Here is an 18039-nt window from a genome sequence, read left to right as displayed (position 1 = left end):
TCGACTTAACCCAGACCTAGTTTCAATAATTCGATCCTAATCGTTTCTTTCTCAATTACGAGGTTCTAGAAATATCAAACTTTGATCCTGCAATTTAGCTATTGGAGTGACGTTTCGGATAACGTTAAGAGAATGAACTTGACACGCTAGGCAGACGGAAATTAAACTAATCTAATCTAAATTTGGATCTATAATAATTCCAGCTCGGTCCAAACTTGTATGTAGTCCGAACACAGTCTAGGACTTGGCCAAACCTAACTCAGATCTAATTCCGATATAGTCCGAACCCAGTCTAGGACTTGGCCAAACCTAACTAAGGTCTAATTCCGATGTAGTTCAGACCCAGTCTAGGACTTGACCAAACCTAACTGGAATCTAATTCCGATGTAGTTCAGACCTAGTCTAGGACTTGTCCGAACCTAGTCCAAGCTCAGTTCAGACCTAGTCCAGGTCTAATCGAAGCCCAGACCAGTCCAAACCTAATTCGGATCTAATTCTGATACAGTCCAGACCTAGTCTAGGCCTTGTCCGAACCTAAGCTTAGTTCAAACCTAGTCCAGGTCTAATTGAAGCCTAATCCAGTCCACACCTAACTTGGATCTAATTCCAATGTAGTCCAGACATAGTCTAGGACTTGTCTAAACCTAGTCCAAGCTCAGTTCAGACCTAGTCCAGGTCTAATCGAAGCCCAGACCAGTCCAAACCTAATTCGGATCTAATTCTGATACAGTCCAGACCTAGTCTAGGCCTTGTCCGAACCTAAGCTTAGTTCAAACCTAGTCCAGGTCTAATTGAAGCCTAATCCAGTCCACACCTAACTTGGATCTAATTCCAATGTAGTCCAGACATAGTCTAGGACTTGTCTAAACCTAGTCCAAGCTCAGTTCAGACCTAGTCCAGGTCTAATCGAAGCCCAGACCAGTCCAAACCTAATTCGGATCTAATTCTGATACAGTCCAGACCTAGTCTAGGCCTTGTCCGAACCTAAGCTTAGTTCAAACCTAGTCCATCGACGCCATTTTGGTACCCCAAGTGTAAAGATTAATTTTGCCATAACCACAATATGCTTCGCGACGCCATTTTGCTACTCCAATTGCAAAGATTAATTTTTCCATAACCACAATACGCTTCGCGACGCCATTTTGGTACCCCAAGTGTAAAGATTAATTTTGCCATAACCACAATATGCTTCGCGACGCCATTTTGCTACTCCAATTGCAAAGATTAATTTTTCCATAACCACAATACGCTTCGCGACGCCATTTTGGTACCCGAAGTCTAAAGATTAATTTTTCCATAACCACAATACGCTTCGCGACGCCATTTTGGTACCCGAAGTCTAAAGATTAATTTTGCCATAACCACAATAGACTTCGCGACGCCATTTTGGTACCCTAAGTGTAAAGATTAATTTTGCCATAACCACAACACGCTTCGCGGCGCCATTTTGGTACCCGAATTGCAAGAATTAATTTTCCCAAATCCACAAAACACTACCAGTCCAAACCTAATTCGGATCTAATTCTGATACAGTCCAAACCTAGTCTAGGCCTTTTCCGAACCTAAGCTTAGTTCAAACCTAGTCCAGGTCTAATTGAAGCCCAACCCAGTCCACACCTAACTTGGATCTAATTCCAATGTAATCCAGACCTAGTCTAGGACTTGTCTAAACCTAGTCCAAGCTCAGTTCAGACCTAGTCCAGGTCTAATCGAAGCCCAGTGCAGTCTAGTTCACGCTTAACTTGGACCAACTCTGACGCTGTCCTGACCCAAACGCAATCCTATCCCCATCGCTTCTCAAAACTTCAAAAACCAAGTTCTCCTCGAGATAATCCACGTTTCCTTTCACGAGCCGTGTCACAGGACTGCTTGTTAATGACTTAATCGTCCAGTTCCCGGCTATCGGGACTTTCACGAGTGGATTCGATTGTTCCAAGCGTGCGGGTTGCGTAATGGACGCGAGTCACGAGCGTAAATTATTCGCGCCAGTCGACTGCGTGGAACCGGCACGTGTGAATCGCTAAACGCGTTGTCACGTTCGCGACACGAGACGAAGTTCGAGGATCCGTTCAACGATCCCGATTAACAGGAGACTCGAATTTTAGCAAGCAAGGAGAGGAGTCCTCGTTCGAGGGGGTCCGATTCGACTGACCGAGTGCATTGAACGTGTCTCGGCGAACTTTGAGACCCCGTCGAAGGATGCCTGGAAAAAATCTAATTGCTCTTTGTTCCATTATGAATATTCCATCACGGCCATCCCATTGTGAGCGGCGTGACTAATACCGTATGGTCCCCTTATGGGGGTATATTCTTATAATCCGACTTAAAAAAAATCATTTCTTTTTTTTTCACATTTTTTTAAAGTATACGCTCTCAAAAATATCCGTGTAAAAGGATTTATTCGAATTCGTAAAATTAACAAAGTTATAGGTGTTTGAAATACGTAATACAGGCATTGTACAATGGGTAACGAAAACTTCAAACGCATTTTTCTCGAAACTATATTTCTCGAACTAGCTGACGGGATTTCTCGCGTTTTAATTGATCAAATGACTCGAAATTTGGTGGAGATCTTCACAGGGTGTACCTTCATCGCGTGAACCAGGAATTTCAAAATCTAGTGCTTCTATCTTCCTTTACCACTGTAAAGACGACAGGCACAAAGAAAATCGGTATTTAAATTTCAGAATGCCGCCACTTCTTTAATTTTCGAAATTTCACTATTTCTATAGTTCATGCTATAACTGTATTCATAGTAATTAAGATGCTCTTTAGTTTTTTCGTTTTACATTATCAGATGACCCAAAATTGCGTCAGTCATTCAAGTCCGTCTTTAAAAATACGATTCACCTAAGGCTCTGTATTTTCCACGATTTTCGTTAATTTTGACGAAAAGAGAAATTGAAAATACTCTTTAAACCATGTACGAAAATGTACCATGGTCTTCTTAGAAGAAAGATCCCAAAGAAGTGGACTTTTATTGGCCGGATTACAGGAATACCTCTTTAATAGGGCAATTCGCAGCATTTCGCCTAGGATCGGTGTTCCTGCTAGTTGCTAGGCGAGTGATAAACGCTTTGGTGCTCGCGTACACTGTGTATCGCTTCATCGGCCTGGGTGTAAAAGTGTGCAAGATGGATACACGTTTCTCGTATATAATAACGAGTCGTGCCGAACAGACACGGTGACCAGTCACAGGGCAGCTGAATTAGACCGTGCAACTATATTCGGTTGAAGTGGTCGAGTTACCAGCCTGGAGTACATTCGCGTGGAGCGGCTAGAATTTAGATAAGGACGACAAGCATTAAGTCTCGTTATAAATACTTGTTGCTTAATTCCTCTTATAAGACGTGGCAATGTTTATTGGCCTGTGATAAATCTCGGCTCCGCGAAAATTCGTCCGGGGATTTGCGTCACGTCTGGAACAGGCTTGGCATACCTGTGTCATGTCAAAATTACGATAACTCGGCATTTTTCTAGGTATTTCTCGATTATTATAGTTTTATAGTCTATTCCTCATTATGGCCTTGTTCTGTCACAGAGATAACAGATTTGATCACCTGTTTTGGCAGACAATTGCTTCCAAAGTCTGCCAACCTCTGCCAATCCTTTTCAATCCAATGCAGAAAGAGTTGTTGATATTTTGGGGGTGTTTTTGAAGGGTGGTTGTTGACGTTTCGATAGCAGTAGTAGTTCAGCATAAGCTGAACCAAATTGAATAAATTTTTAATTTATTAAATGGTGATTTGATCACCTGTTTTGACAGACAATTGTTTCCAAAGTCTGCCAACCTCTGCCAATCCCTTTCAATCCAATGCAGAAAGGGTTATTGATATTTTGAGGGTGTTTTTGAAGGGTGGTTGTTGACGTTTCGATAGCAGTAGTAGTTCAGCATAAGCTGAACCAAATTGAATAAATTTTTAATTTATTAAATGGTGATTTGATCACCACTTTTGGCAGACAATTGCTTCCAAAGTCTGCCAACCTCTGCAAATCCCTTTCAACCCAATGCAGAAAGGGTTGTTGATGTTTTGGGAATATTCTTGAAGGGTTGTTAACATTTCGAGAACAGTGATATCTAATCTAAATATTTGAGTATTAAATATTTATCACAGTTAAATTTCTGTATCCATTTAACATCGTCAGCTTTAATAATATTGGAACGAAATCTGAAGAATGTGTTCAGAAAGGAACAAAGGCCAATGGCTGATTTCAATGCCTGAGGGTACCAAGATCGTTTCTACATAGAACGGTTCAATGGTAAAATGGATAAAAATCGGTGATAAATACTAATAAAAATGCAGGATAAAAATCGAGAAGTAAGAGATTGTGACACCTAACAGCTTTGCTAGATGAGAGAACAAAACGTACCCGATTGCTCAAGTCTCGACAAGGAAAAATCGAAGGGTACCATCATGATCGTTCGCGAGACAGCCCGTACGAGCCATTGTTGCGCAGAAATAACGACGTCAATGTCACAATTGACAGGAGTTTGCGACATCCGCGAGGCACGCCACGAACAACCATATTCAGCCGGTAGCCACGATCGATGCAAATGCGGCGAATCGGCAAGTCTAACTAAGTGGATCGTTTGAATTACTCAGAAGACGATTCATCGATCGTGAAGAACTATTCCGTCCTGAAGGAAAAACGATTCCATCGATCAGATCGGTAATCTAGACGTAATCGAGACGTAATCGATCGGATCTCCGCCTTAATCCATTTTCTGCCATAAACCCCATTTAGGGATTTGAATACCTGGGATAGTCCGATAAGGAGGATGCAAATCGACGATCTGTAATAGGCTTCTTTACTGGCGATATTCTTTTTATAGTCTGATTGCAGTTCAATAAACCTAGTCGGTAAAAATATTTATTTTCTAATGGAATCCTCGCTATTCCCGTTGAAATTACTCGTATATGTAGATGCGAACATTACAGGCGACTCGTATACAATTTGGTTTACAATTTGGAATTTTAAAATGGAATACCTTCTTCTGATTTTACGATGAATTTTGATAGCATTAAAATTTATGATTCCAGGGTTCTGAGGTGTATAATTATTCGGGGATTTTTCATATGGATTTTAATTATATTCCTATCAATTATTCGCGTATAAAAATTATTTTTTAACGGATTCTTAGTTAATTTGGGTGAAATTAAAAGATGCGAATATTACAGGCGACTCGTGGTTTACAATTTCGAATTTTGAAGTGGACTCTTTTCTTCTGATTTTACGATGAATTTTGATAGCATTAAAATTTATGATTCCAGGATTCTGAAAAGTATAATTATTCACTGATTTTTCATACGGATTTTTATTATATTTCTACCAATAATTTGGGTAAAATTAAAAGATGCGAATATTACAGACATTCGTGGTTTCCAATTTAGAAATTTTAAATTTTAATTTCATTGAAATCCACAATTTCGTATTTTGGATTTTAAGAAGTATAATTCTTCAGTGATTCTTTATATTAAAATTTACATGCATGACAATTTATTTTCTAATGGATTCCTTGTTAATTTGGGTAAAATTATTAAGATGCGAATATTACAGGCACTCAAGATTTCCAATTCTGAATTAAACAATTTTAATTTCATCGAAATTTACAATTTCGTATAAAGAATTTTAAAAAGTATAATTCTTTAGTGATTCTTTACATGAAAATTTACGTTTTAATGGATTCTTTGTTAACCCTTTGAACTCGAGAGGCGCCTTTCAGTCGCCATTTGATAAAATTTCGAAGATCGATGTTCATTAACATGTCAAATGTAAGATAATGTAACAGTGTACAAGGTATCGAAACCAAATAATTCTACGTGTTAATTATTATACGATTTCTTATTTACTGCACCAAAAAATAACGTCAGTCTTATAGCAGAAAATCTTTGAACTACTATTCTTTAGCCAAAAAATCGTCGAGTGCAAAGGGTTCATTTGATTAGGCTTAAGTTTCTTAATGAATTTTGATTCCATTAAAATTCACAATTTCTTTCATTTTTTTATCACTCTTACTTATAATCGAGGAAAAATTCACGATATATCTCTTCCTCGTTTTTCCTTTCGTAAAATTTCGGTCACAGTCTAATAAAGCAATCACGAACGCAAATTTGGTCCCTAATGGGATAATTGGTCGGTTACGAGGAAGAGGTCGTAAACAACGCGAGGGAATCGATGGCGACCGATCTCGGATCGACGGCTATATAAGGAAGCGGATTGCCCGGCCTAAAAAGTCCGTGCAACTTTATGCAACGGATCGTGGACTAAGTAATAGACGAAGTTTACGCGAAATTAACTAATTGGCCAATTACGCCTCCGCCTGGCCGATTCAACGGCGTAATCGATCGACTTATTCGGTTCCGGTGAAATCGTCGATTTAACCCCTCTTTCCGACCCCCCTGCGCTGTTCCTGATCCCTTGTTTGGTCGGTCGTGGCCTTAACAAGCGGATAATCAGTGGAACAACGAGCAGTTATCAAAATTTATTTCGACGCCGTTTATTTCAATCGATCCCGGCTCGTTGACGATGTCTTACGATCCAGAATCGATTTTCTGACTTCACGGTGAGGAATATAGAGGGTATATTAGTGATGTACGTGTACCTCTTTGATGTTCACTTGTCGAGTGTTCGTACGATAATTATTGGTAATTGGTAATTTTGGTACGTTCCATTGTAATTGCCTGTAATATTTAGAGCCATTTGTAACCCATTTTGAGGGTTATAATCGTTTTAATCTCACATTACATTTGGTTGTTCAGGAGTTCAGCCATCTTGAAGGCACGGCCATCTTGAGGACACAGCCATTTTGAGGACTACTGCCATTTTGAAAACTACTGCCATTTTGAGGACTACAGCCATTTTGAGGACTACAGCCATTTTGAGAACTACTGCCATTTTGAGGACTACAGCCATTTTGAGAACTACTGCCATTTTGAAAACTACTGCCACTTTGAGGACTACTGCCATTTTGAAAACTACTGCCACTTTGAGGACTACAGCCATTTTGAGGACTACAGCCATTTTGAAAACTCCAATTGTTTTGATCCCATACGACGCTCAATTCTCTACAAGTATAGTCATTTCGAGGGTTATAACCCTTTTGAGGGCTGCAACCGTTTTGATCCCACACAACGCATGATTGTTCACGGCTGCAGCTATCTTAACACATTGAGTACCGCTCACGAGTTTTCTCGTGTTTCGCGCGCCATCTATTAAGGACCGCCCACGAGTTTTCTCGTTTTTCAAGCAGGATCTATAGACCTTAGATGTCAGCACACTGTCTTGTCAAAACATATAGTTCCTGACGTATGTCTCAGAAATTTGTATGCGGTACGCAATGTGTTAAGGGTTACAGTCGTTTCAAGAACACAACTGTTTTGAGATTTACAGCCATTTTGATCCCATACGACACTCGATGGTTCACAGCTCCTGCCATCTTTTGAAGGATACAACCACTTCGACCTGACACAACTTACTTATTATCCACACCTACAACCATCCTGTCTACAAGACATATCAAAGAACAACCTCGAACAACCACAGACAGAGACAAAACCCGAATCTCGATGAAGCTTCCAAACCTCGCGAAAGCCATACACAGCCATTGCTTCGCAAGTGAACAAAATGGCGCGTTGAAAGAAATTGCATCGAAAGAAACGGAAAATGAGGCGGAGTGGCAGTGTCATAGAAGGCTGTATATAGCCACCTACGCCGATCTCTTTATTTATAACGACCGCTTTTACGGAGCATTGACTCTATCTTCGTGGCCGGCTGATAAGCCTGGTCGCGCGAAAGGCTGGAAGTCGATCGATCGCGGTGCACCTTCGCCGATAATCATCACCGCTATCTCTCTTTTGTGTACGCGGCCGTGTTCTCCGCGGCGCTGTGCTCGATAACTCATACTTTGTTCCGCGGCGTTTCCTGTGCATTATTCAGGGCCACGGCACGTGAACTTCGAGCCTCTCGGCTGAATAGTTTCGCGGGGAAACGCGATATCCAGCGCTCGTTGGTGGATCGTGGGCTGCTTCTCTGCCGCGAACGTCTCGGATGGATTTATCTAATGGCCTCCTGGCTGCTTCGTCGATGCTGCACAGTCGCGGAGATCGCAGTGTCAGATTTGGACTCGCGGTTCGACGGCTTTCGATGAAAAGAATCGAACGTGCAGACGTTTAGTTAACGCTAAACCTACCTAGACTTAGGTGACCGTGTTTCAAATTGAAACTTCGATTCAAAATGAAAAATAGATTGGGAAAGATACTATTAGGGTAGTGATTCTAATACTAGAACTATCAACGCGATCAAAATGACTGGTCCCAGAATTTTCCTTTTTGCAATCACCGAACACATACACCTGTTTTAAGAATAAAATTGGTACCAACTCGTATTAAGAAAGAACTGTAATCAATATATTCACTCACATTCATCGTACCCCCTGAAATGACTATAATCTGTGCACGTTATAGTTAGGTGCCCACTAAAGATCGGTAGTTCTAGTGTTAAGGTACAGTGGAACTTGATAACTGTTTGAAATTGTAGTCAAGATAGTTGAACCCGTCAACAATTGTGATCAAAATGATTGGAGTTTTCAAAATGGCTGTGCCCTCAAGATGGCTGAACTCATGAACAACCGAATGTCGTGTGAGATCAAGACGACTGTAGTCCTCAAAAGGATTGAGCTCTCAAGACGACTGTAGTCGTAATGAACCTGATGTCGTGTGGGATTAAAACAGTTTTAATCCTCAAAACGAGTGTAGCCCTCAAAATGGCCGTAGCTGTGAGCAATCGAGTGTCGCGTGGAATCAAAATGGCCGCAGCCTTTTAGAATTGAGTGAAATGCCTCGATAGAAGGGTAGATGACTATAATCGTTCTCTTTTGTGGATTGTGTCAGTAATAATACCAATATTCAGTGTAGCTCTATAGTATAATCGAATGTTTAAGTATGATATCAAATCCATCAGGTATCATGAGCTATTCGCAAGCCAACGTGATTGACTCCACATCCTCAACTTTTCAAAATTTATGGCGCCAAAGTATTTGACCCATATTTAATATTCTACGTTTAAAATAAATTTCCACTGTTCTTTACACATATCTGAACGTGTTAAATTGCTATTGGACTGAAAGTTTTGCGTTGATTATTGAAGAAATGATATGGTCAATGCCATTTGTGTCCATTTTTGAGGACGAAGCGATTATATCGTAATTTTGTCGTGTTTTCGTATCGAGAATCAGGTTGGATTTAATTCATACTTCAGTTTGTAGTTCAAGTGAAGCAGAAGGACTTGCAAAGTGAATCAACTCGAGTAGCGTAAATGTACGTTCAAGTGTGAACTCGAGTAAGTTTGATGGGGAAGCTTCGTGTGTGCTGCGCGTGAGAAGCGTTCTTGTGACTATAGTAAGAATAAATAGCCTTAGCGACTACCTTTTGATAATTTTAAAATTAACCTAAACAGTGTTCAATTTCGGCACTTGAGAAAACATAATAAAAGTCGACGTTCATTTTGCTCAAAGAAGCCACATGGTTGTGGTGATTACAATAATAACATATTTGAAACCTGTTACCTTGACGAATCTGCCAGTTCCAGCGTCGAGTGCCGACACTTGGGAAAATATAATAAAAGTCAACGTTAATTATGCTTCAACGTCATTCAAAATTCTAATAGCAATCCATGAATGAACATAGATATTTTTCTCAAAAATTCCTCGTGCGAATTTTTGCCCAATTATTTTACCTAAAAAGTTGTCCAAACACTGCAAGAAAAAGTAGAAAAATTCCATATCATCTGATATCCTAATAATATTCTATCAGAAAATAAATCCTCGGCAATATCTATATACATAAATTCATACCACTGTATTATACTCCATTTAAAAAATTTTCAAGATACTGTCAATAGCTTTAGAAAAATTCTGTGACATCTAGAATACTAACAGATAAATAACATCGATACACAAGTACACACATTTTTCAACAAAATGAGAGTAAATAAGAACTCACTTATCTTTTAAATCACACAGCATTCATTTGAATGACACCAAAATGAAACGATCTTCATCAAGATAACAAAAATCCAAACTCGGCTTCATTGAAATGAATTTTCAAAACGAAATATGTATAATAACTCGAGGCATAACTCGATGCTTTCGTAATCACACCCACGTGTACTCAAGTCATTTAACTCTACTGATCTACACATCCTCTTAATCTCAATACCGCGATAACCACGTTCCGGAAACCATGACAGAAGACTGCGACGAGCGATTAGCAAAGAAGATAAATCAAAATAAAGCAATCTTCGGATAACACATCCCTGTACCCAGCTTCATCGAAATTAATTTTTTAATTTACGATAAATTTCAAAACGAAACACGTATGACCAATCCTAAACGCTGTCATAATCACAGTCACGTGTACTTCGGTCACCGAACTCCATATCTACGCGCCATCTTATAATCTCAATACCACGATCACGTTCCGGAAACCATGACAGAAGACTGCGACGAGCAATTATAACAGCAGATAAATCAAAATAAAGCAATCTTCAGATAACACATACCTGAACTCAGCTTTATCGAAATTAAATATTTAATTTACGATAAATTTCAAAACGAAACACATTATTATAACTCAGTCCTAAACGCTGTCAAAATCACAGTCACGTGTACTTCAGTCACCGAATTTCATATCTACGCGCCATCTTAGAATCTTAATACCATAACCATCGCGTTCCCGAAACCATGACAGAAGACTGCGACAGTCACGTGTACTTCAGTCACCGAATTTCATATCTACGCGCCATCTTAGAATCTTAATACCATAACCATCGCGTTCCCGAAACCATGACAGAAGACTGCGACAGTCACGTGTACTTCAGTCACCGAATTTCATATCTACGCGCCATCTTATAATCTCAATACCATGACCATCATGTTCCCGAAACCATGACAGAAGGCTGCGACGAGCAATTATAACAGCAGATAAATCAAAATAAAGCAATCTTCAGATAACACATACCTGAACTCAGCTTTATCGAAATTAAATATTAAATTTACGATAAATTTCAAAACGAAATACAGTATTACAACTCAGTCCTAAACGCTGTCATAGTCACAGTCACGTGTACTTCAGTTATCGAACTCCATATCTACGCGCCCAACCGCAACGGGAAACCATGACGAGCGATTAGGATAGCAGGTGAACGATCGAACCCACGAAAGCAGCGTGACGAAGCGACGCAAGATCGGTAAGGTCCAGACAGAGCTGGCCCCACCGGGGCTTCCCCGCGTCACGCGCTCGCAAAATCCGCCTTTTCTCCTGCGAAGCCCCGAGGAACGATATCCACAAAGGTCTGCGAGTTCACGAGGGGGAAGCCGGCTCTGCGGGGGTGCACACGGCGCGTGTCCACCCTTTCGTGTCCGCGGGACAATGGGGGTGAGTAACCCCATGCCGGGGATGGCCCGGAAAGAACGGCTCGTTCCTCGTAACGCGATACGTTTCGATCCACGTGGAACAACCAGGCGAGAGTACCACATACTCGTTTTACACACGTGCAACGTCACGAGGAAGCGGACGGGTACAGGAGAACGAGAGATTCTTCGTTACACTTCGATCCACGTGGGTACTTGACGTCGATGGTGTTCTGGTCCGTTCGATGGGACCCGAGAAAAACGATCGCCGTGGAACGTGAGGAGCTGCCCAGAATTCGTTCGACGGGAGCTGCTGGTAGTGTAGCAGGGCTGAGTCAGGGTAACTCGTAATTAACCCCTTGTACCGTGATTTAATTCCGAGAAATGGCGTACTGCAGGAGTATTCGATTTTAGTTAACCTGTATTCCAATCAAGAGTGACAAGATTATTCAAAAATCTTCGAAATTCTTACAAACGCAGGCTAAATATAATTTTGGTCATATGACATGTCCAGGGTATAATTCTAGACTTGTTATCACAGAAAGTTAATGGAATTAAAATAACCGAGAAGGTTGCAGAAAAATCTCTCAAACTCTGACAAGATGTACAAACGAAGATGATCAAAGTGATCAAAATGATTGAAAATAATTGAGAGCCAACAAGATTTGAAAACGAGGAGCTTGTGAAAGATTCATGAGAGAGTAAGCGTAAGTTAAAATTACGCATAGTTTCTAGAAAACCTCCAGAGAACCTATAAAAAGATAGCAAAGAACTGTGCATCAGGAGTAATTTTAAATACTCAAAGATCGAGGTTGGAAGAGGCGAAATTTAAAAAAAGATCAAACATTCGCGAAGCAAACTAACGCTGCAACACTGGCAGAATTGCAGCGAGAATTTTCGCAGTAGGAAAAAAGGGAATTAGCTAATTGGATTGCTCCCCACTTGAGCTTAATACCCCAGTAGCGAAGTGGAAGTCAGAAGTAATGGAAACAGAAACTTCCACGATGCCGTGGATAGTTGCTCATTACCATGCATCGAACGCATGCGATGTCGATATAATTAACAATTTCGATGCACTTAATGAGACGTATTTTGCAAATCGTCCCGGTGATTCCAGTCAGACGAGTAGGAGTCTAGACGCGAGCTGAGCTTGGGAAAAAACGCGTGTCCCACCCACGTGTCGTTTAATCATATATCTTATTATCCTCCTTAGGGAAGGACTCGTTAAGAAGGTTAATCGGCGATTGATAATTGCCGCGGAATTGGATCCGGTCGCTGAAGGGATCCGTTCGAATGAAATTGACATTGGCCACATTGGTCCGTGGATGTTTCATACTTCACTCAATTAATAGCAATCCATTATTATCGCTCTGCCAATTTGATCAAGATATTAGATATTTTTATCCAGATCATCTAAGGGATCCCTATCGAGAGACATTACTATTTTGGAGGTCCTCCCCTATGGTCGTTGTCGTGTAGTCACAGGTATCTTCGATATGGTGGTGATACTAGAAGTGACTAGAAAGGAAACTAGAAAGATACTAGGAAAGGTACTAGATAGAAAAAGGAGGGGATGCGTTTCGTTCTGGCCCCGCTAGTGGACTCATGGGTAAGGCTACTTATAGCAGGCCCTGCCTTAGATACTATACTTAGGGGTTACTATTAGAAAGTTTGGAAATTGTATATATAGGAAGCGGAGAGTTCTCACCGAGGACTTGCGAGAAAGTCCTCGAGCCTCCTTCAAGTAGGAGTCCATCTATCGGCGAAAGTGAGAATTATACCGCCACACTGCGAACACGCGGTTGTATCGAACTTAGAACAGAGGGATAGGATGACTGTTAGAACTGAGCAGTGAAGTAATTTTATATGCGTTGTTCTGCTTCTATATCCAAGCTAGGTGTTCTGTGTACGATGAATTATGTCATAAAACTCGGTTGCGAATCTAAATTTTCATAACTGGGGTTACGAGGGTTGACCCGGGGTTACCCTCGTTCTATTCTAAGTACCCTGCTATCCTCGATTCCCAAAGTCGTTGATCACATGCACCCCGATGAACACCCTAATATGCAGATCCCTAAAGCACCGCATCTCGCCTCATTAGTTAGCTCCTATTAGTTAAATCACCCAATCTACCTTCCGAATTTAGTTCCACTGCAGCAGGGAACCCTAATAAAGCTAGGTCTACTTCAAACTGTGCTTCGTGCTGTACTCTTCCACCCAGAATTCAGCAGTAGACAAATCCCAGGACGATGGGAATTTGACTCGACGAGACCTCGCTGTCGAGATAATCGATCAGAATTGGCAGTAACCAGGCTGGTCTAGCGTTTTTCCAGTTGGCAGCTGGCCCAAAAGGTCTAGGCTTGCTCCGTTTAGGTCAAGACTGGTGGATCTCATACACGGACTCGCAAATAGGCCACCGAGAGTCCTCGCATAGGCAAAAATTACCTGGCCAACCGTATTCGAATATTAATCGGTCAGCGTTTCCTTCCTCGAGCCTGTTCCTTCTCCTGTTACTGCTAAACCAGCGACGCGAGAACAACGGCTGCTGGTAACAAAGAGTCGCAACGCGGATGCAGAGATACGTCGGGTTACGTGTGCCTACGTTTGCGTAACACCTTGACTGGCCGGTGCTGAAAAGAGGAAGAACCTAAGCGATACGATGCGTGGTACGATGATCCTTCGGCGTTTAGCAACCGTGCGCTCTATTTCTCAGGGAGAAATCACGCAGTGGTTGGATAAACCCTTGTAGGATCTATCTGCTGACACGTAGGAACCTATGCAAGAACCAGGACTCTGATTTCCTTTGATTCTAAGTGGACGAGATGGTCATCGCTTTCAAGAAGACTTGGGCAAGCAAATATTATCTCTAACGAACGGGAACTCGCGATAGGATTTATCCGAGAGATTTCCACGAAACTGAAAATCCCCTAACACGCGGATTGTTCCAGATAAAAGCATGCATGCCATGAAAGGATGAGTCACGGATTCGATGAAATCCTCCGCGAAGCACACGCGTCCCGATACACGAAGCACCGTCATAGTCTGTGGTTTTTCAAGCAACCTCGTGTCATCCTTCGGAACAGGTTCCAAAGATGATGAACGAAGAGAAGCTCTCTCGCGACGGGCGTCGGGGATGGGCTTGTTTATCACTCGAGGACAAAGACCGTACTGTACGTGGCTTGTATAGAGCAAGCATTATAACGGGGGCATCGATGGGAAAGCACGCATCGTCCACGGGACCAGGGCGGATAAGCATCAATCTCTTAGCCAGGATCCGATCAGAACGATAACCGAGTGCCTCGAGACGCCGTGTCGTGACTTTCTACCCCATTGTTTCGATTTACAGGTGCTAACTCCTAAAAGAAGAGCCACGACGCTTTTCGTTCCGTGCTGTACCTTGATTCGACACTCCGTGCATTCCCTGGCTCAGTCCAAGCCTTTGGGAACCATGCGAGGAGGGCCTTTATTGGCCCGATTCGGCGTACAAGGTTAATCAGATTTATTGGAAGATTGATCGCGACGATGTTGGTTTTATTGGTCGTACGAGAAGAGATTTAAAGTTCAGAGGCGTTGGTATATTATTTTACTAGCCATTCGGCCATTTTTATCGCACTAATTCCGAGTGTAATACGATTCGATTGCTTTCTCCATTATCACGCACTCGAGGTCGAAGTGCGAGAATGATTTATCGCGTTTAAAACGATACGAGATCGTCTGACCGACTGGGAACAATGATGTTCCAAGACCCGTTCGGATATCAAAGATTCGTGACACCGAATAGAGGAGAACGCTTGATAGAAAGGTTTAGGCACTCCGTAATCGGCCATTTTGGATCACGTTCATTATCCTCTTTAGCGTTCGCTCTAAAGTGTTGTTGATAGACGAGGAATCTAATCAAATAGGAATAACAGGACCGTGTTGACAGGCTACAGAGAACTTTCTTTCCTCGACAATCCCCGTCATCCAAAGTCTCGCAAGACGCATAGATCTCGCTCCGAGTGCAGCCAATCTCGGTTGGATGGCTAGTAATTCTAACCTCGAAGGTAACCAACACCGTCCTTCGCGTTGAGAACGACAGATCAATCTGTCGTAACCGGTAACCTTACTGTTCTCATCAAGCTTTCGATGGTACCTCGAGCAACGTATCCCTGATCAGGCCAGAGAGTCAGAAGCAAGAAGCTGTCAACTATCAAAAAGCCATTCGTCGCTGTTCCACTGAGACAAATGGTCTTTATAAAACCTCTTGATCCTTTATAGTCCCGTGTAAATTGGAACTCGACATTCCGTTCCATTAGAGGCTTCACGATTTTTGTACACAAGGCACAGCCATTTGCGTTTTAATTTCATTTGACAAGCTACGTTACCGATTAGGAAAATGTGAAAATGGCACAACGACTAAGAATTAAAGGATACAGAGGATCGAGGCTTAGCCTCTTTTCAGAAGAACAATGAGCATAAAAATATCAACGGCCGAACCTACCTACGAGCGTCGGAGGAGCTCGGAAATTTCTGCCGGTGTTTCGAGCGATTAACACCTACTCCGAGGATCTCACTCGGATAAAAGATCGCGTGGGTGTTTTATGAAGCGTCCACGTAGCAGATACAGCGAAAAATCATGACGGCAATTAAGCGTGAACCGACTGGAGGTGACATCCGTGTAATTACAGTCGTTCAAGAGCCGCGTACACGTCAATTACGCGAGGGCGTTGACCACATTTTAAACGAAGCTCAATTGCAGAAATCTTTTGACCGCGCGTCACCGATTTTCCCTCGTAGGCCTCCGCCAGGTCCCTAGTTACGTCTCTAGTCAGGTCGCTAACCAAGTCTCTAGCTAGGTTTCTAACCAAGTCCCTAGTTAGATCTCTAGTTAGATCAAGTGTCCAGCCAAAGTGTCTATTCAGATCTCTCATCAAATCTCTATTCAGATTTTTAATCAGATCTGTGACTAAATTTCAAGACAAATCTTTAGTTAGGTGTCTAGTTAGACCTCTAGCCAAATCAGTAGATAAATCTCAAGCAGATGTCTAGTCAGGTTTTCGGTCGGATCTCTAATCAGATCTATCACATCTCTAGCCAAATTTCTAGACAAATCTCTAGTCAGGTCTCTAGGCAAATCCCTATCCAGGTCTCTCATCAGAACCCTATCCAAAGCTCTTATCAGATCCCTATCCAGGTCTCTCATCAGATCTCTAGCCATGTCTCTAATCAGGTCTCTAGACAAATCTTAATCCAGGTCTCTCATCAGATCTCTAGCCAAATTTCGAAACAAGTCAGGTCTCTAGTTAGATGTCTAGTTAGTTCTCTAGCTGGATCAGTAGAAAAATCTCAAGCAGATCTCTAATCAGGTCTCCAGTAGGATCTCTGACCAGATCTATCACACCTCTAGCCAAATTTCTTGGCAAATCTCTAATCAGGTCTTTAGACAAATCCGTATCCAGGTCTCTCATCAGATTTCTAGCCAAACTTCTGCCCAGGTTTCTGGACAAATCTCTATCCAGGTGTCTAATCAAGTCTCTAGCCAGGTGCCTAACCAAGTCTTGGAGTCGGAAAGGAAGCGGAACCACGATCGAAAGACGTTCTTAGTCACCGGAAATGGTCCCGGTGAACCGATTAACGCCGAAGCGAACTACCGTTTACACGGTAGCCGGGAAGGAAGAAAAGAAGCTATTAAACGAGAGAAAAGCAAGGAGTAATCGGGCGGTTAATGTTTTCCACGATGTTGAGTCTCCAGTCTGAGACATTGGACAGAGACGAGTATAGAGCGTGGAGCAACAGTCACGCTTTCTAAACTCGACTAGTGTTCCGCTCTGTTCCTCTATTTCGGTATAGACTCGACTTTTGACACGTAAAGACACTCGATGCTTCCTCTGTTTGGACGTCGAAGAAGCTCGGCCTGTTCCGGGTACGAACCCCGGCGAAGAATCGACGGGGCGAACCGAGTGTTCAGACCTACTCGCCGGTATTTGTTTCTTTCATCGATCGCCGTTGAATAAGCGGTTCTCGGAAGACCCCTAAAGAAAATTACGACGCTTTTCTACGGCCGGGAAAAGCAACGGCGCGCGCGCGCCAACATCGACGAGTAGTATTTTAAAAATAAACCACCGAGAAATTTTTCGCCATTAAAACACCGGCATGAAATATTAATTACCGCGCAGGTCCCGGTGTGCAAGATGGTAAGAGACGCGTTCGAGCAGTAAAACGCGAGGAATAGCTATAATAATTATCCAGTGGTAAATATTGAACGTTCCCCAAGGATCGAGGAGAGCTGTGCTCGCCGGTTGCCAGGCTCACCGCGCGCAATTAGAAAATTCCTCTGAAAGGATGTGCGACTTCCTGGGAAGAGCTCCCGACAATTTTTATCACGGTGGAAACCACTTAAGTAATTCCACAGATAAAGCACTTTGCTCGCGAGTACCGGTGTGTAACAGTTGTTTATCCTCTTTGTATCGAAACTACGTGCTCCTTATGTACGTTTCGCGGAGAACAGGAAACGAAGAACGACGCGGAGACACGGAAAAATCGTTCGGATGAAAACGTACCGGAGGAAAAACAGGTTGCAGTAAACCTCCTCGAGATGGGGAAAAAAGAGCAGAGAGAGAGAGAGGGAGGGAGAGGGGAAATAGGGAAGA

General features: G+C 42.3%; 1 protein-coding gene across 7 annotated transcripts in view; it reads right to left on the bottom strand.

The window, feature by feature from the left end:
• Jupiter (microtubule-associated protein Jupiter) overlaps positions 1-18039 on the bottom strand; it is a 121724-nt gene that overhangs the window by 25285 nt on the left and 78400 nt on the right. The window lies entirely within an intron of this gene.

The sequence above is a fragment of the Eufriesea mexicana genome, unplaced genomic scaffold (genome assembly GCF_001483705.2).
Source record: "Eufriesea mexicana isolate 0111107269 unplaced genomic scaffold, ASM148370v2 scaffold100, whole genome shotgun sequence".
Taxonomy (NCBI): domain Eukaryota; kingdom Metazoa; phylum Arthropoda; class Insecta; order Hymenoptera; family Apidae; genus Eufriesea; species Eufriesea mexicana.
The sequence above is the reverse complement of the archived record's forward strand: the minus strand, read 5'-3'. Positions and strand labels throughout refer to the sequence as shown.